This window comes from Lagenorhynchus albirostris, chromosome 17, assembly GCF_949774975.1.
Source record: "Lagenorhynchus albirostris chromosome 17, mLagAlb1.1, whole genome shotgun sequence".
NCBI classification, from domain to species: Eukaryota; Metazoa; Chordata; class Mammalia; order Artiodactyla; family Delphinidae; genus Lagenorhynchus; species Lagenorhynchus albirostris.
The window spans coordinates 71,625,596-71,653,490 of record NC_083111.1 but is presented as its reverse complement, the minus strand read 5'-3'; the positions used below and the strand labels follow the sequence as shown (position 1 = coordinate 71,653,490).

Here is a 27,895-nt window from a genome sequence, read left to right as displayed (position 1 = left end):
CCCATCTTCCTTCCCTGTCTGTCCCCCTCGCCGCTGTCAGAGCCTGGGACAAGCGCTCCGTTGGAGAACCATTGAGAGCTAACTCGAGGAACAGTCCTCTGTGAATGAATGTGCCGGAAAAAAGCCTTGGCCAAGTGTAAGCCCAGCTGAATATTGTTGGCGCTAAATTAAAGATGAGCCTCCTGGCTCTCTGGTCTACTTCGCGTTGACCACACACCACGTCTTGACCCTTAAAAGAAGAAACAAGGAAGGAAGAGAAAAAAGCAAGGGGCTTCTATGACAGAAAATAAAGTCTAATAACAGTACCTTATATCCGTAGCGTGCTTTGTGTTTATGCCGTGGCCTTCTTCCACTAGGCATCGCCGAGCCCTGGGACTGGGCCTTTTACTCTTTGAGGTCCACAGGTCAGGCCTCGATCCAAGAGTGTTTGTAGAATGAGTGTGTAATTTTTTCAGAAAATTGAAGCCCAGAGAGGTTGAGTGATTTGCCTAAGGCTGCACAGCTGCTGAGGGCCAGAGTTGGGACTCAGTCTTAGTCCTGGCTCTTCTTCAGCTCTACTTGATGGCCTCCTTACAGGTGCACTTCAGGCTGGCAGAGAATTCAGAAGTCAGGAGACACACCTAATGAATGAAAGGGGCATTTACTGAGGCCTCATCCCTCCTTTATTCTGAAGGCTGGTATTCCTTGTACTCTGGAAATCAGCCTGCTCTCTGGCCACCTGAACTGTCCTCCCATCTCTCCCGCCCTCGCACGTTTAAGCATTTTCTCATTTGTCTCCTCCAGAGCTCCTGGAAGCCCCCTGGGGCTGTGTTATTTAGTACCATTGTTGAAAATCAGAATGCAGCCCATGGCTTTGGCTGTGGGAGCTGGAGTTGAACGAAAGAGTACATTGGTCCTCAGTGAGAGAGGACCTTTGCTGTCCGTCAGAGGGTCCCCAGGTTGGGTCCTCTCTGGGCCATCACACTTTCTGTTCCAGCCTCTCCATGTTCTTATCTGCAGAAATGATGGTTCGTTCACCAGGCAGGCCCAGAGCCCCTACTGTGTGCCAAGTACAGTACTGTGGGTTCTGTCCTCATATTAAATGCTGCTCTGCCCCTTCAGCCAGCTCTGGGCTGTGTCTTACTTCGGTTCTGTACGCCTTCAGACTCCAGGGATTGGGAGGCAATCGGATGGCTCCTTCTGCATCCCTCCCCCCATTCCCTTTTTGGGTCCCGTGGGGAAAAACCCTGTCCTCAGTGTTTTCTTCTTTTCCTTTTCCTCCTCCCCCCTCTCTCCCCTCCCCCTCTTCCTTCCCCTCCCCCTCCTTTTACCATTTTCAACAAGCAAGCATCAAGCATGAGCTACGTGCCCGGGTTTGGGTTGGGTGCCCATATAGAGAGCGTGCCCATATAGAGAGCTTAGCGGGAATCATTGCTCACAGAGGGTCCCGGACTGTGGGAGGAGATGGACATAAAAACAAGTCATTGTACTAATATGCAAAGTGTTACGGTTATGCAAAATTTGAAACTTGCCAAACAGTGATATACATTGTTTAAGGAGTACAGTCATATGTAGTAAAAGCGTAAAGAAATGCATGGTAGTAAGAATACCCCATTCAGGACAGTGCTTACCTCTGGGGAACTGGGGAGACATAGTTTTGGGGTGGGGTACCCAGGGGACTTTGCTTGTATTCACTATATTTTGTTCCTTAAGCTTGGTGGTGGGCAGAAGAGGCGGTTTTATTATTCTTTATGTATTTTTTTGTAATCTGAAATATTGCACAGTAAAATTTTTTTTAAAAAGTTGCAAGCAAGAAGTTATTTGGAGACACTAGCCTGGGAGGGTCAACAGCCAGATATGGGGAAGTTTCTCTTCTCTGCATCTAGCCAAGCACAGCCCAGGCTCACGCATTCAGGACATGTTGAACTGAACTTTGCCTGAAGGGGCTAGGGCAGGCTTTATAGATAAGGTGACAGTTTGAACTGAATCTTGAGGGCTAGCGCCGGGAACAGCATTTCAGACAAAGGGAAGAGCATGTGCAAAAGCTGGCAGGCAGGCCAGCGTTCAAGGAGCTACATGCAAATGGGTGGAGCCCATTTGCTCTCCCAAAGCCCCCCACCCCCCTGCCGCCTTTTTCTTTTTGGGATGCGCCGCAAGGAGGAGAGCAGACACTGGCCCTTCTGCCTCCCCGCCTCTTCAGAGCACACAGCAGTTTCCCAGATGAGTCTTCAGTGTCAGACAACGGTAACCTCGGCCCTTTTTCTGTACAAGAAGAGCTTTCTCGCCAGTGTTTGCTCTCTGCTGGTCCAACTCCTTTATCAGAGTCCTGGTTTACCAACGGCTTCCTCCTGCCTGGGCTGAGGGAGAGCAGTTTGCGGGCAGCTGTCATTGGAAGGGACCTTAGCCAGTGTCTGGTGCAGTGACCAGATGAAGAGACCGAGTCTCCTGATAACAGTGAATGTTCTGGAAGGCGGCGGCCTCAGCTTCTGAGCTCCACGTGGGATCTTAGTTCCCTGACCAGGAATCGAACCAGCGCCCCCTGCATTGGAAGCACAGAGTCTTAACCACTAGACCAGAAGGGCAGGAAGTCCCTGCTGTTGATCATTTATACTCAGAATGGCTCAGAATCCAGGGTGGTGTGGAGTTGAGTTGACTCGGGATGGGCTTCACTCTGGTATTAACACGAAGTCAGATTCCCAAGAGCACTTTGATGTTTATCGGGGCCTTGGCTTTGTGAGAGGTTGGTCCCAGCCCACGGAGATGGGCTTTGGTTTCAAATGCAGAAAGCCAGGCTTCCCTGGTGGTGCAGTGGTTGAGAGTCCGCCTGCCGATGCGGGGGACACGGGTTCGTGCCCTGGTCCGGGAAGATCCCACATGCCGCGGAGCGGCTGGGCCCGTGAGCCATGGCCGCTGAGCCTGCGCGTCCGTGTCCGGAGCCTGTGCTCCGCAATGGGAGAGGCCACAACAGTGAGAGGCCCGCATACCGTGAAAACAAAAACAAACAAAAACAAATGCAGAAAGCCGTTGGTAAACCGGGACTCTGATAAAGGAGTTGGACCAGCAGAGAGCAAACACTGGCGAGAAAGCTCATCTTGTACAGAAAAAGGGCCGAGGTTACCGTTGTCTGACACTGAAGACTCATCTGGGAAACTGCTGTGTGCTCCGAAGCGGGGGAGGAGCCGGAAGGGCCAGTGTCTGTTTAGTGGCTTTTGGGGAATCATGTATCTTCAAGATCATTTTCTTTGAAAACATTGCAAAGCCAACAAAACTCCTGGGGGAGCCGGATCAAAGCAGTGACGGGGAATTTCATCAGCTCTTAATCAAAGACATCGGCTGTTTTCTGAGCCTCACTGGTTCCTCTCCCACTGTTGACTTTAATTGTGGAAACTTGTTCATTAGGGTTTCGTTACAGCTGGCCCAGGGTGTCACCCCTCGTTTGCCCACTTTGATCTCTGGGAAGTCGTGGCTTTTTGGGAGATCCTTGGGCTCCTGGCCATTTCTGCCATTCCCATTCAAATTCAGGCCAGACCTGCACCCAGATTTCAGGAGAGAGGTCCTTTTCCACACCCCATGTTCCTGCCTGGCCTGAGGAAGAGCAGTTTGCGGGCAGCTGTCGTTGGAAGATACAAGGAGACTCCAATAAAGATGTTCAAATAAAAAAAATAAAAGATACAAGGAGATAGGAGCCTATCATTAAAACAAAGAAATGGATTCCTAATGATGGAAGGTCGAGTACTCATTTATTCATTAAACACATATTTACCGAACACCCACGGTATGCTCAATTTTAGGGGCAGAGATAACTCCTGATAACAGTGAATGTTCTGGAAGGGGGCGGCCTCAGCTTCTGAGCTTCATCAGGTGCCTCTTTTAATCTACCAGAGGCTGTCCCCAACGAACCTGCAAGTCCACAGGCTTTTTAGATGCAGTCTTGACGAGCTGTGTGACAACCTAGTGGCAGCAGGGGGCAGGGAAAGGTGCAGGGTCCGGAGGAACTCAGCATGGGTCTCCCACCGGGGACCAATTAATTCCGCAGGAAGTTATGGTTTACATTTTGCCCTGGAAACTCAGGCCCTGCACACACTCATGCGCCTTGGCCCTCAGAGCATCCTCTCCGCAAGTTTTGTTTAATCACAGTCATAGTTGAAAACTCCCAGCATTTTCCCCTGATTTTATTAGCTAGTCCTTACCCGCATTGCATCTGCCTTGTCTTAAACACTTTTTTTGGGTCTGTGTTTATAGACCCTAAGTAAACTTTAATTAGGAAGCCAGCAATGGCCAGAAAAGGTTCATTCTGTCTCTTTCGTACTGTAGCTGTTGAAAGTGCAAGTGAAGGCAGGGAGATCCCCAGTAGCTAGTAGAGTGACCTGGGGGTGAAGGATTGTGTGGTCTCACACCCCCCAACAGATCAGGTGCCCTGAGGCAGCTTCAGTTACATCGACATTACCTGCAAGAGATCACTTGATGTTACCTTTGATTGATTGATTGATTCATTCACCAAAGGGATACCGCCTCGTGACCAGACCTTAGAGGGCAGTGATTTTTGCCTGTGTTCACTCCTGCTTCTCTGCCTCTAAAATTGAGCATACCGAGGGTGTTCGGGAAATATTTGTTTAATGAATAAATGAGTACTTGACATTCCATCATTAGGAATTCATTTCTTTGTTTTAATGATAGGCTCCTATCTCCTTGTATCTTTTATTTTATTTTTTTTAACATCTTTATTGGAGTCTCCTTGTATCTTAAAACAATGCCCCAGGGGAGGGTAAAGAGTATATTAAGTGCCAACAATGAGCTGATTGCAGGAAAGCAGATGGAACTCTGTGGCCCCTGGCAAGAGGGTGAGCCAGAAGCTGGCTGGGATGTCATGTTAGTATGGAAATTGGTGTGAAGAGAGGGGGATTAGAGGCTCAGCTAATTGTATGAGCGAGAATCTCTTGGGCAGGTCACCCAAGCTCTCTGAGATAGACTTCCTGATCTAGAAACCGGGGGTGGAATGATAATGCCAGATTCTTACCTAAAGAGGCTTACTTGCCCTGTCCCCTGGATCTCGGTTTCCCTGAAGGCCCTTCTGTCCTCCCAGGTGTTCCCACTGGTGCTTCCTCAAGGCGTTCATTCAGCTCCCACTGTGTCAGGCACCGTACTAGGCCTTGGGAGGACAGTGGTGTCAGAGGTAAATGAGTCCCTTTTTCATCTAAGCTGGGGAGTTTAGATGGAGAGACAGATAGCGATGATACAGGGAGCTGGGGTGAGAGACATGCTGGGATGGGGGACATGCAACCCAGCCTGAGAGATCAAGGAGGGCTTCCCAGAGGAAGTGACATCCCAAAGGGTAGGGGCTGGTTTTCTTACTCTTTAGATTCCTAGCTCTAAGCAGAGTGTCTCACATATAACAGGTATTTGGGGAATGAATGATGGATGAGCAGATACGTGTAACAGTGTTTTATAAACCAGAAAGTATAGAACAAGGAGCAGGTGTCGGTGTTATGATTTGTGGAGAGTAGAGCAGGGGCACCTAGGACAAACTTTATTTCCCGCCTTCGTGAGGACCAACTGTTGCCAAGACCTAGGGTCTCCCTTAGAGCACAGCCAGCTGGGTGATGCTGTCAGCTTCTGCCTTCTGTCCCCCCACTCAGGGAGGGAGACTGTCTGTGGCTGGACATTTGAAGACAACTCAGTAGCCAGCAGCCCTTCTTAATGGGATCCGGATTTGGACATACAGACCTTGTTCTTGGTACCATGATGGCTGACTCAGGAGGTAGCTCGGTGTGTGTGTGTGTGTGTGTGTGTGTGTGTGTGTGTGTGTGTGTGTGTGTGTGTGTGTGTGTGTGTGTGTGTGTGTGTGTGTGTGTGTGTGTGTGTGTGTGTGTGTGTGTGTGTGTGTGTGTGTGTGTGTGTGTGTGTGTGTGTGAGAATGGAGTCATGCCCAGCGATTGCTAAAAAAGCTCTGCAGCTCATATTCAAATCCCTAACTCTGCACTACAGTTGCCGTCCCCAAAGCAGAGCTTGCTCTTCTTTCATCCTCTCCTTCATCCAGCTGAACTTCTGGAAGCCAGGGATGGCAACGGGTTCACCTCTGTAACCCTGGAACCCAGCAGGGAGACTGGCACATCTGCATCTTGGAACAGTTTGCAGAGTGAATGAACAAACGAATGGCAATGCCAATTAAGTTATCCAGCGTGTAGCTGATGCCGACGTCTTCATGGGGGTAGAGAGAGAGGATGTTTCTGGAAATGACCTTTTGCTACTACGTTAGGTGTTTTGCAATAGCAGATGCTTGAAATTCTGCTTGACGCTTGCTCTCTGGGGTGAGAGATGAAGAAACACTTCCTTTGTTCACACTTGGCTCCGGGGCTGTGTAGACAGGCAGAGGCCTCTCACTTCTGCTGCCCTGGGAGCCCCTGGGTCCACCCTGTGGGCCAGTTATGGTGAGACAGGGCTCGTGGATCTGCAGTGACCTGATTGCACAGTTCAGTGAGTTGGTGTGTCTTGTGGGCATTTTCTATATTTTGGGGTGCTCAGCATCCTACCCACCTCCCTCTTTGGGGGATCTCCCAGGATGTAGGTCTTGGAGGGGAGCAGAGCTCTGCCCCCCGGTACGGGAGCTGAGGTGGACCAGACATGCTTTCTTCCCACGTCCAGCTGCTCAGGCCGTGGCGTGTGGCCGCCGCGTGGCCACGTGGCTTAGATTCCGGGTTGAGCGGAGCAGCAATGCAGGTGAGTTAGAGGTTCCTCGGAGTCAGGAGTATCCTAAGCAGAGGTCCTGTGGGCACAGCCTTGGCCACATTTCCCCTCTGCCCATCTCCCCTGGCCCTTTATCCCAGCCTGGTTCTCCAGCCTGCCTGGTGATTCTGGGAGCTTCCCCTTATTGTCTCATCAAATTCCGTTTTTCCTTTTCTGCTGTCTGTAATCAGTAACCCTGACTGACAGGTACCACTGAGGCCAGCGTGAGGCACCCCGTCCCCAGCAGGGACCTTGGGAACATGGTGAGACAGGTGAGCTTGCTCTGGATGCCTCCCTGTTTGTGCTCTAGACACCATCCAGCCTGATCCCATTCCTTGAAGACCCAGTGTGCTGCAGTTCAGCTCCGTAAACATCGGGCCACCAACCGTGTGTCAGGTTCGCACTCAAAGGCACAGGGATGCGGAGATCAAGAGTCCCTAATCCTGGCCGATCTGGGGCTTTCTGGCCGTTCATCCCTTCAACCAGTATTTATTGAGCACCTGCTAAGTGCCAGCAGGCACTGTGCTAGGGTTAGGGATGCGGAACCAAAGAGACGGAATGTTTGCCGTCCTGGAGTTTGCATTTCAGCTCTTCAGCCTGTTCTTCCTTTAAACCATGTCTTATTCTTTGCCTGTTCCTTCATTCATATACATATGTGTGTGTATGTATACACACTTACACATATATACACACACACACATACGCATACACACATATACATACACATATATATCATTCACTGAATACCTATGTTCTCTGTATAAAAATACTTATATACGTATACTTGTTGCTGTATAAAACATGCATATATGTATGAAAGCAAGCTTTCCTTGAATACCAACTGTATGCTACAGATAAAAACATGTTTATATATATATATAACATGCACATACACTGTATACATCTACATGTATCTACAAGTGTTTACTGAATACCTGCTTTGTGCCTACACTGTGCTAGGCATGTGGCAGAACATAGCCTAGCAGAAGAGACAGAAGAAAACGCTGTTTTCATACGCAGGGAAGGGCCGTAACTTTGAAGGATTAGGCAGAGAGGTGAGCTTGGGAGGGTTACCGTAAGGCGTGAAGGGAGAGCGGGCATCAGGCTGCCACGGAGCAGAGGCCGGTCCTGGTTGCTCTCCTCCATTACCTTGACAAGGACGGTCTGGTCCAGGTATCTGCTGAGGTGGCAACTCTGAGTGGCTCCTTACGTATTGATTTAGGTGCTTGCCAAAATCAGAGGTCGTCTGGGGACTAACTTAATTTAGGTTTCTTTAAAATAATCAATGAGATGGAAATTTCAGAACACTAAGACGCTCAGATCTGTGCAGGCATGAAAGTTCTCTTTTTCTTTAGAATTGACAGTGAGGGGAGGACCAGGGCAGGGGGTCAAGTCAGTGGAAACTAAAGGCATTTCTCCCACTCTCCTTTCATCCTCTCATTCATCTAGAACTTGACCAATTATCCGGGTCTTCTTGCCAGGATTTAATTGTTCTCTTGCCCCATTCCCTCCTAGGTTTTGAGGCCAAAATGAGGACCCTTTCAGTTCATTTACGCTGCACGTGCTGCCCTAGGACAGGGCTCCGGAGGGCTTCTTCAGCAGTGGGGGTTCTAGGCGGTCACCTGCATGGGTCCCACGTGCTGGCCACATCTTGCACTGGCTAGTTTTTTGTTTTTGTGACAGCTTTAATTTTTTAAAAAAAAATTTATTTATTTATTTTGGTTGCGCTGGGTCTTAGTTGCGGCGTGCAGGATCTTTAGTTGTGGCGTGCAGGATCTTCAGTAGTGGCATGTGGACTTCTTAGTTGCAGCATGCAGGATCTAGTTCCTTGACCAGGGATCGAACCCAGGCCCCCTGCATTGGGAGCATGGAGTCTTACCCGCTGGACCACCAGGGAAGTCCCATGACAGCTTTATTGAGGTGTATGTTAGACAGAATAATGTCCTTCCAAAGATGCCCAGGTCCTAATCTCCAGAACCTGTGAATACATTACCTTATGTGGCAAAAGGGACTTTACTGAGGTGCCTAAGGAATCTTGAGATGGGAAGATCATTCCGGATTATCCAGGTGGGCCTTAGAAGAGGGAGATGGGAGGGTCAGAGTCACAGAAGGATGTGTGATGATGGAAACAGAGGGTCAGAATCAGATTTGAAGCTGCTAACACTGCTTTCTTTGAAGCTGGAGGAGGGGGCCACAAACCAAGGAATGCTCACAGCCACCAGGAACGGGAGAACAGGTTCTCCCCTAGTAGAACCTCTGGAGGGAGCCTGACCCTGCTGACACCTTGGCTTCAACCCAGTGAAGCCCATTCTGGATTTCTGATCTCCAGAATTACAAGACAATACATCTGTGTTATTTTAAGCCACTAAATTTGTGGTAATTTGTTACAGCAGCCATAGGAAACCAATGCATGGTATATTTTATGTATCTAAAATCTACCCATTTCAAGTGTACAATTCAGTGATATTTAGTCACTTTACCAAGTGGTGCAGCCATGGCCGTAATATAGTTTTTTGAATATTTTCATCACCCCGCTGAGATCCTTCATGTCCATTTACGGATAATCTCTGTCCTCAAGCCCCAGGTAACCACTGATCTACTTTTTGTCTCTATAACTTTGTATGTAAAATTGCCTTTGGGACATTTCATATAAGTGGAATATGGGATCTGTGTCTGGCTTCTTTTACTGAGCGTAGCGTTACTGAGGTTCACCCATGTTGTCAGTACTTCGTCCTTTTTACTGTGGAAGAATATTCTGTCGTATGGGTACATCACGTCGTTTCTCCACTCACCAGTTGATGGACAGCTGTGTTGTTTCCAGTTTGGGGCTATTAGGACTAACGCTGCTATGAGCATTCGTGTACAAGCCTTTGTGTGAACGTGGGTTTTTATTTCTCCTGGGTAGGTGCCTAGGAGTGGAATTCCCTGGGTTGTGTGGATTTCTATATTTAACTTTTGAGAGGCTGCCAAACTGCTTTCCAAAGTGGTTGCACTAGTTTTCATTCCCACCAGCAATTCACGAGGGCTCCCTCCACCCCCAGTGTAAACCCCGCAACTCAAGAGATTATTATTAACAGTCTGTTGGGGTTCTAGATCTGTGACCCTTGATCCATCCTACCTTCTCTTATCACCAGGTTTGTTTTGGGTGTTGTCAAAATTTGGGGTTTTGGCATTGGACGAGACCTGATGTTGGTACTTGTAATATAAATAATGAGGCAGAAAGTTCAGGTCGAGACATTGGGTGAATCGAAGGGTTAACTCACCGTGCCTTTCTTCTTTTATTATTATTATTATTTTTAATTGAAGTATAGTTGATTTACAATGTTGTGTTCGTTTCAGGTGTATAGCAAAGTGATTCAGTTATACATATACATACATTCTTTTTCAGATTCTTTCCCCTCATAGGTTATTACAAAATACTGAGTATCGTTCTGTGCTCTACAGTAGGTCCTTGTTGGTTATCTATTTTATGTATAACAGTGTGTATCTGTTAATCCCAAACTCCTAATTTGTCCCTTCCCCCCTTTCCCCTTCGGTAACCATAAAAGTTTGTTTTCTGTGTCTGCGGGTCTATTTCTGTATCATTGCTTTTAGATTCCACACATAAGCAGTATCATAGGGTACTTGTCTGTCTGGCTTACTTCACTTAGTAAGGTTATCGCTAGGTCCATCCATGCCGCTGCGAACACCATGCCTGCCTTTCTTACTCCAAGCAGGTCTGCCATACATTAGCATCCCCCCCGCCGCCCCGTTCCAGCTTCTGCTTATGAGTTCTGCTTCTCCCCCCTTGTCTGAGGCCATCTAGACTCCTCACTGGTTGGGGTTGGGGGCTGGCGAGCAGACATAGAGGGTTCAGTCTATAGACAGATGTCTACCCAGAAGGAGATGGGGGTGAGGGGCTCTGACCCTGCCGTAGGGGGGGTGGGATTGACAGAGATGAGATCCAGACAAAAGCCTGATCGTTCAGTCTGAGCTTGGTGGGTAGGCAGGCCCCTCTCACTTCCTCAGTGACAGCAGTAAACAGAACACAAGCTTCATTCCGGACAGAGATGGGTAAAGGAATCTTGCAAGCATTGCATTTTCAATGTGAGAAAGTGTTGTATAGACTTCAGTGACTTACTTTAAATTTCCACGAGGGAAAAAGCGAGTAATTTTATGGTGACCGTTAGAAGTTTTTAGGCCTTTGAGGAGAAACTTGACCGTGGGGCTTCTTGGCCAGACCTGGATGACCAGGTGGTAGAGCTGGGCCCTGGAGCTGACAGGGCCTTGGGGGCACCTGACCAAGGGGTGGTTGGTCCCCAGGCAGGAAGGCGGCCGCCTAGGGCCTGACTCTGCATGAGAGGGAGGTGTGGATGGGATGACGTTGGCTGGCCTGGTCTGAGCGGGTCTCTGAGGATCGGTCTCTGAGGATCGTGGCCTGTAAGTTAAGCAGTTAATGGGAGGCGGAAAGACTTAGAGAATCCAAGGTGATGACCGAGGTCAGCAGAGGGACCAAGCCCCCCCTTTCTTTCTTTTTTTTTTTTCCTTTTGGCTGTGCTGCGTGGCTTGTGGGATTCTACTTCCTTGACCAGGGATTGAACCCCGGGCCCTCAGCAGTGAGAGCACAGAGTGCTAACCATTGGACTGTCAGGAAATTCCTGCCAAGCCCTTAACTAGAGCCCGAGGGGCTCAAACTCTGTTCCGTGGTTGGTGTTTCTGCCATTTTATGAAGATGAAGCAACTGAGCCTCAGAGAGGTTAAGTGACTTGTCTAAGGTCACACAGTGAGTGAAAGGAGCCGCCAGAAATTCAAACTCCAGGCTGTTTCTGAAATCACTGCCACTCCGCAAGATGCTTTTTCTTTAGAGATGAATGGGACATACACAGAACAAAACAACCCACACTGAGTAATGAATGAATGTCCTCATGACAAGTTGCTGGGTCCAGGGGTGGGTAGACATTTTTACAGAGTGCTGCCTCCACCACCTAGGCCCACTTTAGGAAGTAGAGGCTGCCTCTCATTGCATAACCAGCAACTGTTATTGTCTGTGTTGCCCCTGTTGACGTTGTTTATGTGCAGCAGGGAGGGTGAGAAACCACACAAAGTCTAAGGCCTGGAGGGCTCCAGTGGCGCTGCCAGGAAACAGAGACCCCGTTTTTCAGACACCCAGTGAGATGTGCAAAGAGCAGAAAATACATACAGAACTTCTCTGTGGCTCACATTTTTAAGTGAGTGTGTATGAATTAGTGTTGTAATAAAATAAAGTAAATGAAAGTAAGGTTATTATTTATAAATTATTAGGGGGGCAAGAAGCAGAGAACCTGGTGTTTTGTCCTGGCTCCTCTGCCTCCTGACTGTGTGACCCTGAGGTATCATTTCACTTCTTGGAATCTCAGTTTCCACTTCTGTAAAATGGGAAGGTTGCACTGGGAGTTCTCTAAAATCTTTCTTGAAATGAACTCTCTGTAATTATAAATGCTGTCTGTTTATGTTCTGTGTCAAGAGAAGTTTTATCCGTAGACTTTTTCCTATGGCTTTGAATGAAATTTACACAGCCGGGGCTTCCCTGGTGACGCAGTGGTTGAGGGTCCGCCTGCCGATGCAGGGGACGTGGGTTCATACCCTGGTCCGGGAAGATCCCACATGTCGCGGAGCGGCTGGGCCCGTGAGCCATGGCCGCTGAGCCTGCGCGTCCGGAGCCTGTGCTCCGCAACCGGAGAGGCCGCAGCAGTGAGAGGCCCGCGTACCGCAAAAAAAAAAAAAAAGAAAGAAATTTACACAGCTGGCCGATTTTTCAGTGGAAACTTGGTAGGGGAGCTTTAATTTACATAACAAAGGCTTAACTCTGAGCCACTTTATGGCTTCCGTAGCAGTTAGAAAGCTTTTGGGAGGGCCTTGAAAGTCATCTGCGGCGGGCGGGGGGGTGGATGGGTGCGGTGGGGGGGGGGCGCGGGAAGAGGCTGTGTTTATGCAGTTCTCTCAACACTGACTTAACTCCTGTGAAGAGTGGGGTCTTTGACCTCAGTGGACAGGATGTGGTTTACAGAACATGAGGTGCTGTGGAAGAGCTTATGTAGTCAGCTGGGATGGTTTGGAAACACTGTTCCTATCTGGTGGAGCCTGCAAGTGCCCGGACCTGGGAGGGATCTCGGAGTAGTTCCGCGTGGCTGGACTGGAGGGTTCTTGTGGAGAACACAGGTCATCGGGGCCTGTGATGGCAGCCTCGTGAGCTGTGTTCAAGGAGCTTGCATCATAATCCTCAGGCAGTATGGGGCCACTGCAGGATATGTGTATTACAAAAGGTAACTAGGGACGTCCCTGGCGGTCCAGTGGTTAAGACTCTGTGTTTCCACTGCAGAAGGCGCGGGTTCGACCCCTGGTCCGGGAACTAAGATCCCGCATGCCCCGCTGCGTGGCCAATAAATAAATAAATAAAACTAAAGAAAAAAAAAGAAGCCTTAAAATTTTTTTAAACAAAGAAAAAGAGAAAGAAAAGGTCACTAGTGGTAGCTTGGGAGATGGAGGGCAAGAGACCGGAGTCTAGGGGTCCAGTGAGACGGATGCTCTGTTTGCAGGGAGCGGAGGCTGTAGGGCCTGGAGCCAGCCTCCCAGATGCCACCAGCAAGCCACAAAGTCACAAGAAATGGCAGCCAGGGCAAGAAGCGGGGCCGGGTAGCAACGAGCATCTTCTCACGCACCCACTGAGGAACGTGTCAGTCAGTGCTCCGGGTTGCAAGTGACAAAAACCAAACTCAAGCTGGCCTAGGTTTGAAAAAGTTCATTTACTGTGTCAAGTCGCTAAATGGTCAGGGGTGGCTGAACCAGGGCCCAACCATTCGCTGGCCGGGTTTTGTCTCCCACTGTCTCTTGGCCCTGCTTCCCTCCCTCCTTGTTTCTCAGGCAGTCTCTCCCTGTGAGATGGGTTCAGGCTTTCAGCCTTTCAGGTTAACGACCCTGTGTGTGGGCGAGGAGGGCACCCTTTCCTGGTGCCTTCAGCCAAAGTGCTAGAGTAGGTTCTGATTGGCCAGTTCGGGTCACATGACCATTCTTGACCCTCGAGAGGACTCTTTTATTTAGCTAGTTATTTATTTATTTGGCCGCACCGGGTCTTAGTTGCGGCATGCGTGCGGGATCTAGTTCCCTGACCAGGGATCGAACCCGGGTCCCCTGCACTGGGCGCGTGGAGTCTTACCCACTGGACCGCCAGGGAAGTCCTGAGAGGGCTCTTACAGGCCAGTTTTGGTCACATGCTTGTTCTTGTAGCAGCCACTGATTCTGGAAGATTCTGTGCTTTGACAGCCCTCCCCTTGGTGATATGCTAGCCCCTGGAGCACATGGAGGGGAGGGTCAGGGGATGCCCCAGAGGACACTGGTACCATCCCAGAGGGGCTGGAGGCTGGGCAGGGCAGGAGCCCAGAAGCTTCCTTCAGCCTGGTTATGGTTAGGGTTAGGGTGAGAGGTCAGCACAGACTTTCCTTTTGCCTGGCCAGGGAGGCTTCTGTGACAGTGGTGTCATGACCTTGGGTGGAGTGAGTGGCCCAGAGGGAGGGAGGCGCCGTGGTTCCGTGGCCTGTCCTAGGTGCTACTGCCAGCAAACATTTATTGAGGGCCTTGTCCCTTTTCTGAATCCCTCAGAATGTTATTTGCCTTTTTCATGAGGCTTAACTGTGCCCAGGGGTGATGGTCAGAATGTTTAACATTGGGCACCCATCAGAGTCCTTTCTGGAAGCTTCCACAGTGCCGGATGTTCATCCTTCCCTTGCTGGGTGCCGGGGTAGGTCTGGGAGCTCTGGGGAAGGGCCGCCGGGGAGAGGGGCTCCGGACAGCAGCTCTTTCCCAAGCTGTGTGGAGTCCTTCGGCGTTTTAACGCCAGCTGAACTCCGCCGGCTAGTTTGGAAGCTCTTGGGGCGGGGCTGGAGGAACTCCTCCTGGCTCGCACCCCTCCCCCACCCCTCCTTACACTCACACCCTCGAGGATTCCCCCTGGCCCACGGGCAGAGCGAGTGTGCCACTGAATTTGTGGAGGCCGCTGGAGAGAGGCCGGGGAGATTGCTCTGGAAATGACAGCTTTCTCTTGCTCAGCTGGGCCGAGTGCTTCTTCAGATCGGCTGCCCTTTCCTCTGAGCTTCGATGAGGACGCTGCTGCCCACACTTGCTCTCTTTGCACCCAAGTTTTTTTTTCTCTTTCCTGTGAGCAGTTCGGGTTTACAGGCCTTGGAGAGTGTGCAAATATTTGACTTAAATTAAGGAAGTCCCGAATGAGGAATGGAAAGAGTTACTTCTCGTTTATTATTTCTGGGGAACTCGGGGGTGAGGGTGGGCATGACCTCTGATGCCCCAGCCACCTGGTCCTCCAGGGCGGTGCAGGCACCCAAGAGGCCAGGCCAGGCGCAGTGCGGCGGGCCAGCTGGCCCAGGGTGGCCTGTGGGAAGAGAAAGGCAAGAGGGTGCAGAGTTTAGGGACTTCCCTGGTGGCGCAGTGGTTGAGAATCCACCTGCCAACGCAGGGGACACGGGTTCGAGCCCTGGTCCGGGAAGATCCCACGTGCCACGAAGCAGCTAAGCCCGTGCGCCACAACTACTGAGCCTGCGCTCTAGGGCCCGCGAGCCACAACTACTGAGCCCGTGTGCCACAACTACTGAAGCCCGCGCGCCTAGAGCCCGTGCTCCGCAACAAGAGAAGCCACCGCAATGAGAAGCCCGTGCACTGCAAGGAAGAGTAGCACCCGCTCGCCGCAACTAGAGAAAGCCTGCGCGCAGCAACAAAGACCCAACGCGGCCAAAAATAAATAAATAAAGAGGGTGCGGAGTTTGGAGGCTTCTACCATGGGCCTGAATCTGGAGCACGGAGCAGGTGATGAGAAGGGTGGTGCTCGCTACCTGAGTAATACCTACCAGCTGTTAGTACTTCCTGCCGGCTGGTCGTGGTGCCCGTGTGATCTGTTTGACTGACCTCACTGAATAATCCTCTCCACAACCGTGAGTGGTAAATATCATCATCCCCATTTACAGCTGAGGAAGCCGAGCCCAGAGAAGTTAAGGCATGTGTCCAGGACCACGCAGCTACTCAGTGGCAACTTGGGTATGTCAGGCTCCAATGCTGGGCTGAAAACCAACCCCCTGTATAGTGCCCAAGGGGTGCTCTTAGACTCCATGGACTGTTTTGAGGACAGGTGAGGGGTCCTATAAATCAGAGCCCAAGGATACTAGATGAGAGTTTACCCTGGTGGTCAGAGCCTGGATATTGGCTGCAGGAGGGAGAGGAGAGAGCGTGGGTGAGGGTAGAGGAAGCAGTGGGCCTCAACCTGGGGTATAGGAAAGGGAATGAACCCAGGCACCCGGAGCTCCTGTCCCAGCCCTGCCACCGCACCATGGGCCTTGGGTGAGTCATACCGTCTCTAGATTCTGGTTTCCTTTTCACTGAAATGAGAGTAACGACCACAATGACAGCTTTTACTGTGGGCTTCCTCAGTGCTGCGGCCAGCCCTGGGACCCCAGGACCGAGAGGTGTATGGATTAGGGCTTCTGCTCACGGGTGCTCAGGGGCTAGTGAGGAAGGAGGCCCCTCCCCACCGGTGCTGCACATGAGACATGGGACAGGTCAGCCCTGGTGAACCGGAAGGGTCTCTGCCAGTTGGGGCTGGAAGGAGGGGAGCAGCTCGTGTCCCAGCTCTGGTTGCGGGGTCCTGCTGCCATCTGACTGTTGTCCCTGCAGCCAGAGGGAGGGACCCGTTGACAAGGGACTTCTTTCCCCAGCCCTAGCGCTGCCCTAGACAGTCCTCAGCAGAACCACCTTCCCAAGCCCTCAGGTGAAAAATACCAAGTCCCAGCCATGCCGCATAGTCACCTAGGAGCTGTCTGCAAACACCGATTCCCAGTCTGGGGAGCACTGTTTCTAAAAAGCTCCCCACGTGATTCTGATCCGCAGCCTGCTTCTCCGGGGACCTGCTGCCCGTTCCTGCCGAGGGGATGGATTCATTAGGGCTGGGGAGAGGTTCCAGCAACCAGATGCCTCAGGGGCTTCGCAACTGCACCTGGTTCCCAGCTCATTACTGTGTCCTGCCTGACCCTTTCGAGAGGCAGCAGGGGTGGCATCCCCCGTGGATGTGCAGGACGCGGGATGTCCCCAGTGTGCCCCAAACCCCTGGGCACCAGCGGCCGGCCTGGGGTGCACGTGAGCCCTCTGGGGCACCTGGGCTTCCTCTGGGCGCTGCTTCCTCCCTGCTCTGGGAAGAGCCTGGATCCCTACCCCTGGGACTGTGTAGGGCCACGCTCAGGTGACCTAGCACAGTATCTCCCCGTACCCAGTGCCTGCTGCCCCAGTGGGACTCAGTGACAGCCAGCCACAGGCCTGGGACAGAAATCAAGCAGGGCGGCCATGGCAGTTTAGAATCCGAAGTTGAACCTGACAGGGGTGTTGGAGATCTGGTCGATATGATGCTCTTGCACTCTTGGGTTCAGAGTCAGATTTTTCTAGCATTTTTACATTGATTTAGTTTCTCTCCTTCTAGAGAAATCCTGTTTCTTGAAGTTCTACTTGGGGCCACTTTCTGAACATTGTGTCATAGTAAATTTGCAAGGATTACAGAGGGAGAAACAAGATTCCCCAAGGAGTTGTGACACGTTTGCAAATGACTGAGTCAGGTTTCGAACCAAGGTCGGTCTGACTTCAAAGCTCATTTCTGTGCACAGAGATGTACTGTAGCTCCAATTATGTAAAATCAGAGCTGAGCTGTTCCGTACGGTGGCTGCTAGCCATACGGGGCTATTTAAATAGAAATTAATAAAAATTAAACATAATTAAAAACTCAGTTATAGTAGCCAGAGTTCAGCCGCTCTGTAGGCACATGGGTCTGGTGCTGTGGTATTGGACAGTGTAGGTATAGAACATCTTCAGCACTGCAGAAAGTTCTATCAGATAGTGCTGAGCTAGAGTGACCGAATGGCACAGACAGGGCTCCGGGCCTGGCACGTATGGCCGAGGATGGTTAGAGGAGGGGACATGGTGAGCAGGCCGTCTCACCCTATTGGCATCCACTGTTAGCGTCACCAGCTGTCCTGGTTTGCCTGAGACTGAGGGGTTTCCTGAGACTTGGGACTTGCTTTGCTAAAGCTGGAAAATTCCCAGGCAACCTGAGACGAGTCAGTTACTCTGTTCGCTGCACAGTGTCCCTGTAGATGTCACGCCTGTGCTCAGGTCCAGGACACAGAGTTGAGCAAAAAGTTGCTGCAAGTTCGGGGGGAAGCTAGCTGATGGAGTGGCGGCACCATTCAGGTAAAGTGGGAAGAGTGCTCTGAGAAAGGGGAGCACCAGGTACGGTGTACCCGGAAGCCTCTCTGAAGCGGGGTACACCCGAGCTGAGAGTGGACATCTGGGATGCAGTTAACCAGGTGAAGGAGTTTGGAAGTGTGCGGAAACTCAGTGATCAGCCCTGGGTAGTTAGGAGTTGGGAATCTTGGGAGACGGTTCTGACTCCGCTGTGATCCTGCTTTCTTCACCACAGGCATGTTCCTTTCCTTCCATGCTTCAGATTCTCTCACCTGTAAAACCAGGCAGTTAGACCAGATACCCGCAGTAATATTCTCTAGCTCCACCAATGTCACTTTTTCAGGTAAATTGTGATATGACAGAGTGTTTGATAATCGGTTCCCTTGTGTTTCAGAAACAACATCTTTACCTTGCTTCTCTGTTAATGAGCTTCTTTCCTTTTCTCCAGTTTGAAAAGGGTAGGGCTAGGGCTAGCCCATAGGATTGAGGTTTTCCTGAGAGGGTATTAAGTCTGGCTGTTCAATTCCCAAGAGGTCTTTTCCTTCCTTGTTCACCTTCTTTCTTTCTTTCTTTATTTTAATTGTTGAAGTACAGTTGGTTTACAATGTTGTGTTAATTTCTGCTGTACAGCAAAGTGACTCAGTTATACATATATATATACATTCTTTTTCATATTCTTTTCCATTATGGTGTATCACAGGATATTGAATATAGTTCCCTGTGCTATACAGTAGGACCTTGTTTTTTATCCATTCTCTATATGAGTTTGCATCTGCTAACCCCAAACTCCCAATCCATCACTCCCTCCCTCCCTCCCTCCCTCCCTCTTGGCAACCACAAGTCTGTTCTCTGTGTCTCCCTTCTTCACCTTCTTGTTAGATTTCTTAACTCAGTGGTGTGCTGAGCTGCAGCATAAAAAGAAAAAGAAAGACCATTTATTTTTATTTATTTTTAAAATATTTATTTATTTATTTCGTTGCACCGGGTCTTTGTTGCAGCAGGCGGGCTCCTTAGTGCAGCTCCAGGGCTCGTTAGTTGTGGCATGCAAACTCTTAGTTGTGGCATGCATGTGGGATCTAGTTCCCTGACCAGGGATCGAACCCAGGCCCTCTGCATTGGGAGCATGGAGTCTTATCCATTGCGCCACCAGGGAAGTCCCCCAGGCCACTTATTAAAGTACACAGTAATAATTAATGTTATTAGTTTAAAGAAATGATTGATTAAAGCTTTAAAATATTTTGAACATTTACCAACATGTAAGCACTCTACTATGTAGTGTCTCCACTCCCCCTAAATGAGGGATTTTTTTTTTTTTTTAAGGTTAAAGGCAGATTTATTACCTGGACATAGAGTTGCAAGTACTACAGCTTCATTAAAAATATTGTAACATATATAAGCAGTAGATCATGATACTCTGGAAGAAAGTGTAAGATGTGTATACATCTTCAGCTGAAATCAGCCTGTGCAAGGAGAATGGTTAAGCAACATGTAGAAACTATGTTTTGGATTTTATCCTGCTTCAGAATTCGACCCTGAAAATGGTCCATCGTTCCAGGAGAGAAGGGATGTAGAGGGAAATGATAATAAACGTTATTGCTGAATATTATCTTTGAAAGAGAATAGCTCAGTACAATAGCAGTGTCTCCCCAAATCTCAGGCCCTGGATTTGGGAGAAAGGTGAGCTCCGGAGTCAGGTCAGAGTCCTTCCACTTAGAGGGTTGCCACCTCGGGGAAGAGAGTATGTGAATAAAAGAAGCTCGAGTACATGCATACCTTGTTTTATTGTGCTTTGAAGATATTGCATTTTTTACAAGTAGAGATTTGTGGCAACCCTGTGTTGTCAGATAATACAAAGTGGCATAGGATTTAGTGTGGCATAAGTTTAGGTGATGGGCGTCGAGAGGGTGGTGTGATTGATGAAAGCTGCAGTAGTTATTTTAACATTGTTATCCACAACCATTTATCTCCTATGTGCTTATTTATTTTTATTTCCTAATTTCTGATTCTAAATATTTAAGGCTGCCCCTGTGACCCTATCCTTTGCGTTTCCTTGTCGCCCTTGGGTCAGAGTCACACTGTGTCACAGTAGCCAATCCACACTCTCCTTGGAGCCTGAGATCCTTGAAGATGGGAACTCTGTCCTCATGTCCATCTCTCTGGCACCTTTGGAGCTGCCTGGCATGTGGCAGTCAGTCATGACATTCTTATTGAGCAAACCAAGCTGTTACTAGCCAAAGGCCCATGTGTGGTCACTTTCGACTTTGTTGTTTTAGTTGTCAAGTCTGCTATAACAAAGTGCCACAGACTGGGAGCTTATAAACAACAGACATTTATTTCTCACTGTTCTGGAGGCTGAAAGTCTGAGATCCGGGCGCCAGCATGGTCGGGTAAGGGCCCTCCACCCATGACAGAAGGCGTGAGGGAGCTGTCTGGTGTCACCTTTATAAGGGCACTAATCCCATTTGTGAGGGTTCCACCCCCATGACCTCCCAAAGGCCCCACCTCCTAATACCATCACATTGAGGGCTTAGGATTCCAACATTGGAATTTTGCGGGGGACATAAACATTCAGACCAATAGTGCTTGTTATTGACGTATAATATGCACATAAAGAAGGGCACGTCATGAGTATTTTTGCACGTGTGTTGATTTAAAACATGAAATGGCAGATGTTTGGAGATAGAAGGCAGAGAGAAGCAAAGGGTAGCATGCTCAGGTGTGAGCTGTGGAAAGGTCTCCCGATAACAGTGTGAATCCTGAACCAAGCACAGCAGATCTTCCAGCCTAGCTGCTGAACGCCTCTTCTGCTTAGCGCAACCCGAGACAGATGCGGACTGGCGTAATTCATCTGAGCAGGGCAACAAGAGGTTTGGAAATGTTCTAAATAAGACCTCCTCATCCTGATTAAGAAATTATATTCTTTTTTTTAAAACAGATTTTTGGTTTCTTAGTTAGAACTGAGGGGTAATGTGAACATATAGAAAAATCACCTTCCTAATTCAGGGTCAGGGAGGCAGTGGTAGGGAAAAGTCGGATTAAGAGACCACTTTGAGCTAATTGCAGTGTTAGCATTTTCAAGTGACTATGGAAACTGCTGAGTGTTCACAAGTTACTTTTGCAGGGCCCCCTTGAATGTGCGAGATAAGCTAGCTACCTGTGCAATGATCACATTTAATATTTTTTTCACAAATTTATAGAAAGAATTGATGTGCTTAAAAGTCTGTTTTTATAAGTTTGTTAAAGATTGCCCGGGTAATTTTTTTACATTCTTGCTAAGTCCTCCAGATAGTATAAAATAAGTTTCAACTGAAGTTATAAGAATTATCATGAATTCTTATAAATAGCTAACATTTGTTGAGTATTTAGTATGTATTAGCCACTGTTCTGGGGGAAAGTTTTATTAAATAAGTGATTAAGAGTTGTTGGAAATACTACAGAGCTCCTGAAATTGAACAGGATTATGGGTATACGTTTCTAATTTTATTAACAAGGATAGATTCTAGCCAATCATGGCTAAGAAAAAACAGCATGTGATAAACAAGCCAATAAAATTACAAGATGAATTTATTGAGGAGAAGGAGTAATTATTTGAATTATTATTTTTTTGTTTAATTAACATTTATTAAGTGTCTTCTGGGTAACAGGCCCTGTTAGGTACTTTTACATCTGCTGTTTTATTTAATTACGATGCGTTTTTCACTTCCAGATAAGATTTCCCATGGGCTTCCTTTGTCTAATGAGTTATCCTAGGCCCGTGCTTCACTGTCCTGTTTGCACCGTACAATCACCTGGGGATCTTTGGAAAACTGTAGTGCTGGAGTTTCATCCTTAGAGAGTCTGTTTAATTGTGCGGGCTTGGGATCCAGCGGCAGTATTTTTAAAGGTTTTCCTCCCTCCCCTGTGGGCTTTGGTTGAGCCGGGGTGAGAACCACTATGCTAGGCTGTTTGAGGTGTTATTTCACTGGCAGAAGAATATTGCCTTAAACTCTTCAGCAATAAGCAACTATTGCAAACTTTGGGCGTTTGCTGTGCCAGGTGGATATAAGTAAAACACCTGCTTTGCTTTGTCTGTTTCCTATTAACTGGGATATGGGAAGTGTCAGAATAATAATTAAATGAAGCAGGATAGAAAATGTCACCCTCAGTGTCTCAGACCCAGAATTTCCAGGTGCACTTAATTTGTCACGTGGGTTTTGCTCGGGGGTGGTTTCAGAAACATCATGCCAGTGACTTGCATACTAAGTTTTTTTTTTTTTTAAGAAAAAAGTACTCTAAGGAACTTCTACACTAAAGGTAATTCCTTTAAATGAAATACATGTGTATGTACACAGTATAGATTTGTGAATAAAAACTTTAGGAGGACACAGGAATTATGAGGAATTCTTTTGATGGAGGGGTTATATAGGTCGAAATGGCCTCCTTAAAAATCGTGTTTGCTGTCACAGTAAAGCTAATGTCAAAACATTAAAAAAGCAAGAGGGAACTAAGTGGTTTGGGGAGCTCAACTTTTCTTTAAAAATTCTTAGAGCCTGAGATCACATAATAGAGATTTAACCTAAAAAATGATCCGTAATCCAAGAACATATTCAATCCCTAGAAACTTTTTTAGTCACCTTCATAAATAGATTTGTTTCAGTGGGAACTTTTAGTCCTGCCTAGAAAATCCCAGGAGTTGTGAAAGTGTGGTGTAATTGACGGGCAGGTAAAGGAAATATTCCGTTAGACCTGCCAACATTAAGCATTTTCCCCTAAAATAAGCAACGTTTCTGGTAGGTGTGACTAGATAGCCTTCCATTTAAGAAAGTTGTCCAAAAAAAAAAAAAAAAAACAAACAAAAAACACGAAAGAAAAAGAAAGAACGTTGTCCCCCTTTTAAAAACATTATATTGCATTTGCTAAGAGACCTTGGGCAAGTCATATCATTCTTTCGGACCTGAGGTTCTTCATTGGTAAATAAGGGGGGCTGTTGGTTTTCCGATGGGGCTTTGCTGAGCACCTGGAGTGGCTTAGAGAGCCCTGACAGAGGAGTTTTGAGCTGGTACCTCTCTGGGTCTCTGGGTTTCCCGCTCTGGCCTCAGACAGAGCTGCTGTCTGGGGCAGCTCTGGATGGGTACTCATTTGCAGAGAGAGGAAATCCTTTCGTTCTGCATGTGTTTTTGATGACCTGCTGTTAAGTCAGGAATAATACCAGGTGCTGGGGACACCAGGATATGACCAAAACAGAGTGGGAGCCCTCAGGTAGCTTGAAGTGTCCTGGAACAGACAGACAGGGACACAGATAATTCCAGTGTTTCTTCAGCTAGGTCAGGGGCTGGGTGGGAGAAGGTTGGTCAAATAACTGTGTATGTGAGCCTTGGGTGTAGTTTTTTAGAAACAAATGACAAGTAGAGGACAGTTCCCTCCTTGAGTCACTGCCTAGTCACTCTCAAAGGGAAAAGAAAGAGGAAGGAGGAGGGCCCATGTGGGATGCTTGGGACTTCCCTTGTGCCCTGGAGTGGACTCAGGGACTTGGCTGTGCTGGTGAAAGGGCTGTTGGGAAAAGAGGACGAGCTGGGCTCTCAGAAGACCACAGAATTAGCCTTAGGACTGGGAGGGCCCCTGGGAGGTCATCTAGTCCAGGCAAGTTACTCTGGCAAGCCCACCTGCCTACATATCCAGGTCTACATATCCTATGTCTCTCTCCCTACCTCTTGTGCTTGACCTTGTAAACCAGCAATTTGGTCTGTGGGCCTTTGCAAGTGCTGCCAGTTCTACCTGGATCCCCTCGGTTGGGCAAATTCGAACTTGTCTTTCAGTTCTCAGCTTAGATAACACCTCCTTGGGGAAGTCTTTCTTATACCCATCACTTTCCATCCCCTGCTGAATTAATTAAATACCCTTTCCTGTGATTGCCCAGCACCTGTACTCACCCCTGTTGTAATACTTTTTGTTACTCCATTGTAATTGCATGTCAGCCTGTAATTGCCCCACTAATCGATGAGAGCCCTTTGTGGCTGGGATGGTTTAATTCCTGGAATTATTCTCATGGCCACATGCTTGGTACATCGTAGGTGCTCAGTAGATAGTTCCTGAATGAATGAGTGTCCTCACTTGACAGCAGCGGCTGCAGGAGCTCAGAGAGGTTCAGTGACTTGACCAAAGTCACACAGCTCTGGGAGACCGAGATGGGACTAGAGCCCATGCTATGAGTCTAAAAAGGAGACAAGATCAGATCCAGTTTCTGGAGTCATGGTCCTGGTTCTCTCTGCCCATATAGAGGAAGTGAAACAAAGTCACCCCTGTTTTGAGATGAACACTTTCCTTCTAGGGGAGACATACTCTATCCCCTGGGTTTGTCTCTAAGTGATGCAAAGACCAGCTTACTCTTCATGTTTAAAAGAACTCTTCATGTTCTTAAAATAAAACCAAACAAAGAGTTTTGGGGGCTTCCCTGGTGGCGCAGTGGTTAAGAATCCACCTGCCAATGCAGGGGACACGGGTTCCAGCCCTGGTCCGGGAAGATCCCACATGCCGTGGAGCAACTAAGCCCGTACGCCACAACTACTGAGCCTGTGCTCTAGAGCCCGTGAGCCACAAGTACTGAACCCACGTGCCACCCCCGCACATCTAGAGCCCGTGCTTCGCAACAAGAGAAGCCACTGCAATGAGAAGCCCGCGCATCGCAATGAAGAGTAGCCCCTGCTCGCCGCAACCAGAGAAAAGCCCGTGTGCAGCAACAAAGACCCAATGCAGCCATAAAAATAAAATAAAGTAAAAATAGTTCCTTAAAAAAAAAAAAAGTTTTGTGAGAGGGAGTTACTATGCTTTTTTCCAATTTCTGGGACTTTCAGCCAGGACCCTAAAATTTTTCCCAAGTAGACAGCTTGTCCTGTTTTCTGTTTTGTAAATCTGGTCAAAGAATCAGAAAGAAAGAAAAAAAAGTCCTTTATGTAGCTGCAAGACATAGCGAGTGGAGTCAGAACTGTCATCATGTCTCTGGGCATCTGTGTGCGTGTGTGTGTTGTGTGGTACGTGCACGCGCATACACGCAGAGTATGGAGCATGTGCACACATCTGAGGTCTTAGCTTGTGAGTATGTTTAAATGGTTCTTAAATGAAATCCCCTTTTTCTTTGGCCACTGGGCAGTTTTGTGATTTTTCTTTAAAAGAGAATTTTAAACCACACTCAGGCAACAGAGGAAAGAAAACCTGTCCTGGTGAACAAGAGGATTGCTGGCAAAGTAGCAGGAGTGGTTGACGTGATCGGCTGATAATGTTCTCCCACGACACTTAGGAAGGGCCCCCAAATCTTTTGTGAATAAAGTGAGGCTGGTTAAGTGGCTTCCGGTAGTCTCAGCCCCCGATGAAAAGCAAAGAGAAAACACCAAGGCAGCTGAAGATTTAATCAAAATTAAGGCCAGAAGAGGGCATTCTTCCAGGCAATAATAAGAGCGTCTAGACACTGCAGACCTTGCTCCTATCTTCACACTAAATGCTGGTGAATGAGTTCGAATGGGATATTGTTTAACTGTGGTTTTATGGAGACTCCCTTTGATTCATAAGTATTTGTCACTGTAAGAGATTTTGAGGGTGACAAGGATGGTGTAATGTACATGTTTGTTTTCCTTTCTCTGCGGTGTAGAAATCTAAAGCAGGAAGCGATTCAGGGGTAGAATGACTAAGACCAGTTCAAACTCAAGTTGAGCTGAGTGTTTTGCTGAGACTAAGACTTGCTGAGGTACCCCAGAGTTCCAGCATCCTTTATCTTAGAATTCTGAGTCTGAAAGGACAGCCAGGCCCCACCTTCTATGTCCCTGGGACAATGCAGTCCAGCCAAACTGTGCCTTCGTCAGAGGAGTTTGATTTGGGTTTGCTCTTTACTTGCTGTGCAACCTTCAGCAAGTTACTTAACATCTCTGAATCTCCATTTCCTTTTTTTTTTTTTGAATCTTCATTTCTTTATTTGTAGTACACAAGACTATTTTGAACATTAAATGAGAAAAACGTTTGTGAAACATGCTCTGTAAACTCTAATGGTCGGGAGAAATGTTATTTGGATTGAACTGCTATTGAATAGAAATGCTATACTGGGTTGTTATTCCTGGTACAGGAAAAAACAACAGTGGTTAGGATTTACTGGAGGCTTTTATGTGTGCTGGAATCTTGTGACTTGCTTAATCCTTGCTATAACTCTGTTTTACAGGAGAAGAAACTGAGGCCTGGAGTTTGAGTAATTCGTTCAAGGTTACCAAGTTGGTAAGTAACAGAGCTGGATTTGACCACCCGGCTTCAGAACTAAGAGCTTCCTTTGAATTACCTTAAGCTTCGCAACAGCCCTAGAAAGTTGAGGTTCAAAGAAGAGAAGTAACCTTGCCCAAGTTCATTCCACTGGTAACGAACGGGTCGTCTTAGTCCGTTCAAGCTGCTGTAACAGAGTACCATAGACTGGGTGGCATATATACAACAGAAATTTAATTCTCACAGTCCTGGAGGCTGGGAAATCCGAGATCAAGGTGCTGGCATATTCGGTGTCTGGTGAGGCCCACTTCCTGGTTCTTTGTGTTATAACTTCACATGGTGAAAGGGGCAAGAGGGCTTTCTGAGGTCTCTTTTATAAGGGTGCTAATCCCATCCATGAGGGCTGCATCCTCATGACCTAATTAATCACTTCCCAAAGGCCCCACCTCCAGATACCATCATATGGGGGGTTGGTTCCAACATATGAATATTGGTGGGGGGACACGGACACAAACAGTACACTGCAGGGGTCGATTCAGTATTCCCGTGCAGCAGTCTGGCTCGAGAACTACTGCTCTTAACCACTGTAAACTTGCTGCTCTTGTAAAACCCCTCACGGAAAACCAGTTCTGTGAGCCTGGGTGCCCTCTACCCCTGAAAGGGCACGTCCCTTTTCTGCTCTTTCCCTACGCTTCCTGGTACCCTCACTCCCCTCCATTTGACTGTCCAGTCTCTGGAGAGGTTTAGCCATAGAACGAAGACAGAACTGGCAGAATGTTATCCAGCAGTCTCTCCTGCATGCCTTTAACTTTTATTTTAGTTGAGGTATGACTTATGGACTGCATAATGCACATCTTTTTTAAAAAATTTAATTTTATATTGGAGTATAGTTGATTAACAATTATGTGTTGGGAAGAGATATGGGAACATATGTATATGTATAACTGATTCACTTTGTTATAAAGCAGAAACTAACACACCATTGTAAAGCAATTATACCCCAATAAAGATGTTAAAAAAAAAAAGAACATTAAAACCTTCAAATGGAAAAAAAAAACAACCATGATGTGTTAGTTACAGGTGTACAGCAGAATGATTCAGTCATACCCATAGAATGCACACATCTTAATCATATATCTTGATGAATTTTTAACATGTTACACTCATCGAGCCGCCACTCAGATCAGGATACATGGTATTCCCGTCACATAAGTTCCCTCATGCCCCTTTGCTGTTAGTACTGCCCCTGGAGATAGCCACTATTCTGACTTATAGAAGTCAGATCATGTCTGTCATAGCATAGGTTCCTGCTTCTATCCTATCCAGATCCATATATACTTGCTCCACAGAAACAAAATAGAGGGCTTCCCTGGTGACGCAGTAGTTAAGAATCTGCCTGCCAATGCGGGGACACAGGTTCAAGCCCTGGTCCTGGAAGATCTCACATGCTGCGGAGCAACTAAGCCCTTGCGGCATAGCTACAGAGTTTATGCTCTAGAGCCCGCGAGCCACAACTACTGAGCCCGCGCGCCTAGAGCCCATGCTCTGCAACAAGAGAAGCCACAGCAACGAGAAGCCCGCGCACCGCAACGAAGAGTAGCCCCCACCCGCCGCAACTAGAGAAAGCCTGCGCATAGCAATGAAGATCCAACACAGCCAAAAATAAAATAAATAAAATAAATTAAAACAAACAAACAAAAACAAAATAGAGGTAAAAAATCACACTTTA

The 27,895-nt window shown here is 48.0% G+C and overlaps 1 protein-coding gene across 2 annotated transcripts in view; it reads left to right on the top strand.

The window, feature by feature from the left end:
• Positions 1-27,895, top strand: part of CYRIB (CYFIP related Rac1 interactor B) — a 154,763-nt gene that overhangs the window by 13,468 nt on the left and 113,400 nt on the right. For both annotated transcript variants that reach the window (XM_060127682.1, XM_060127684.1), the window contains exon 2: positions 26,132-26,184. The gene's annotated coding sequence lies outside the window, so the exon portion shown is untranslated. The remainder of the gene's footprint in view (positions 1-26,131; positions 26,185-27,895) is intronic.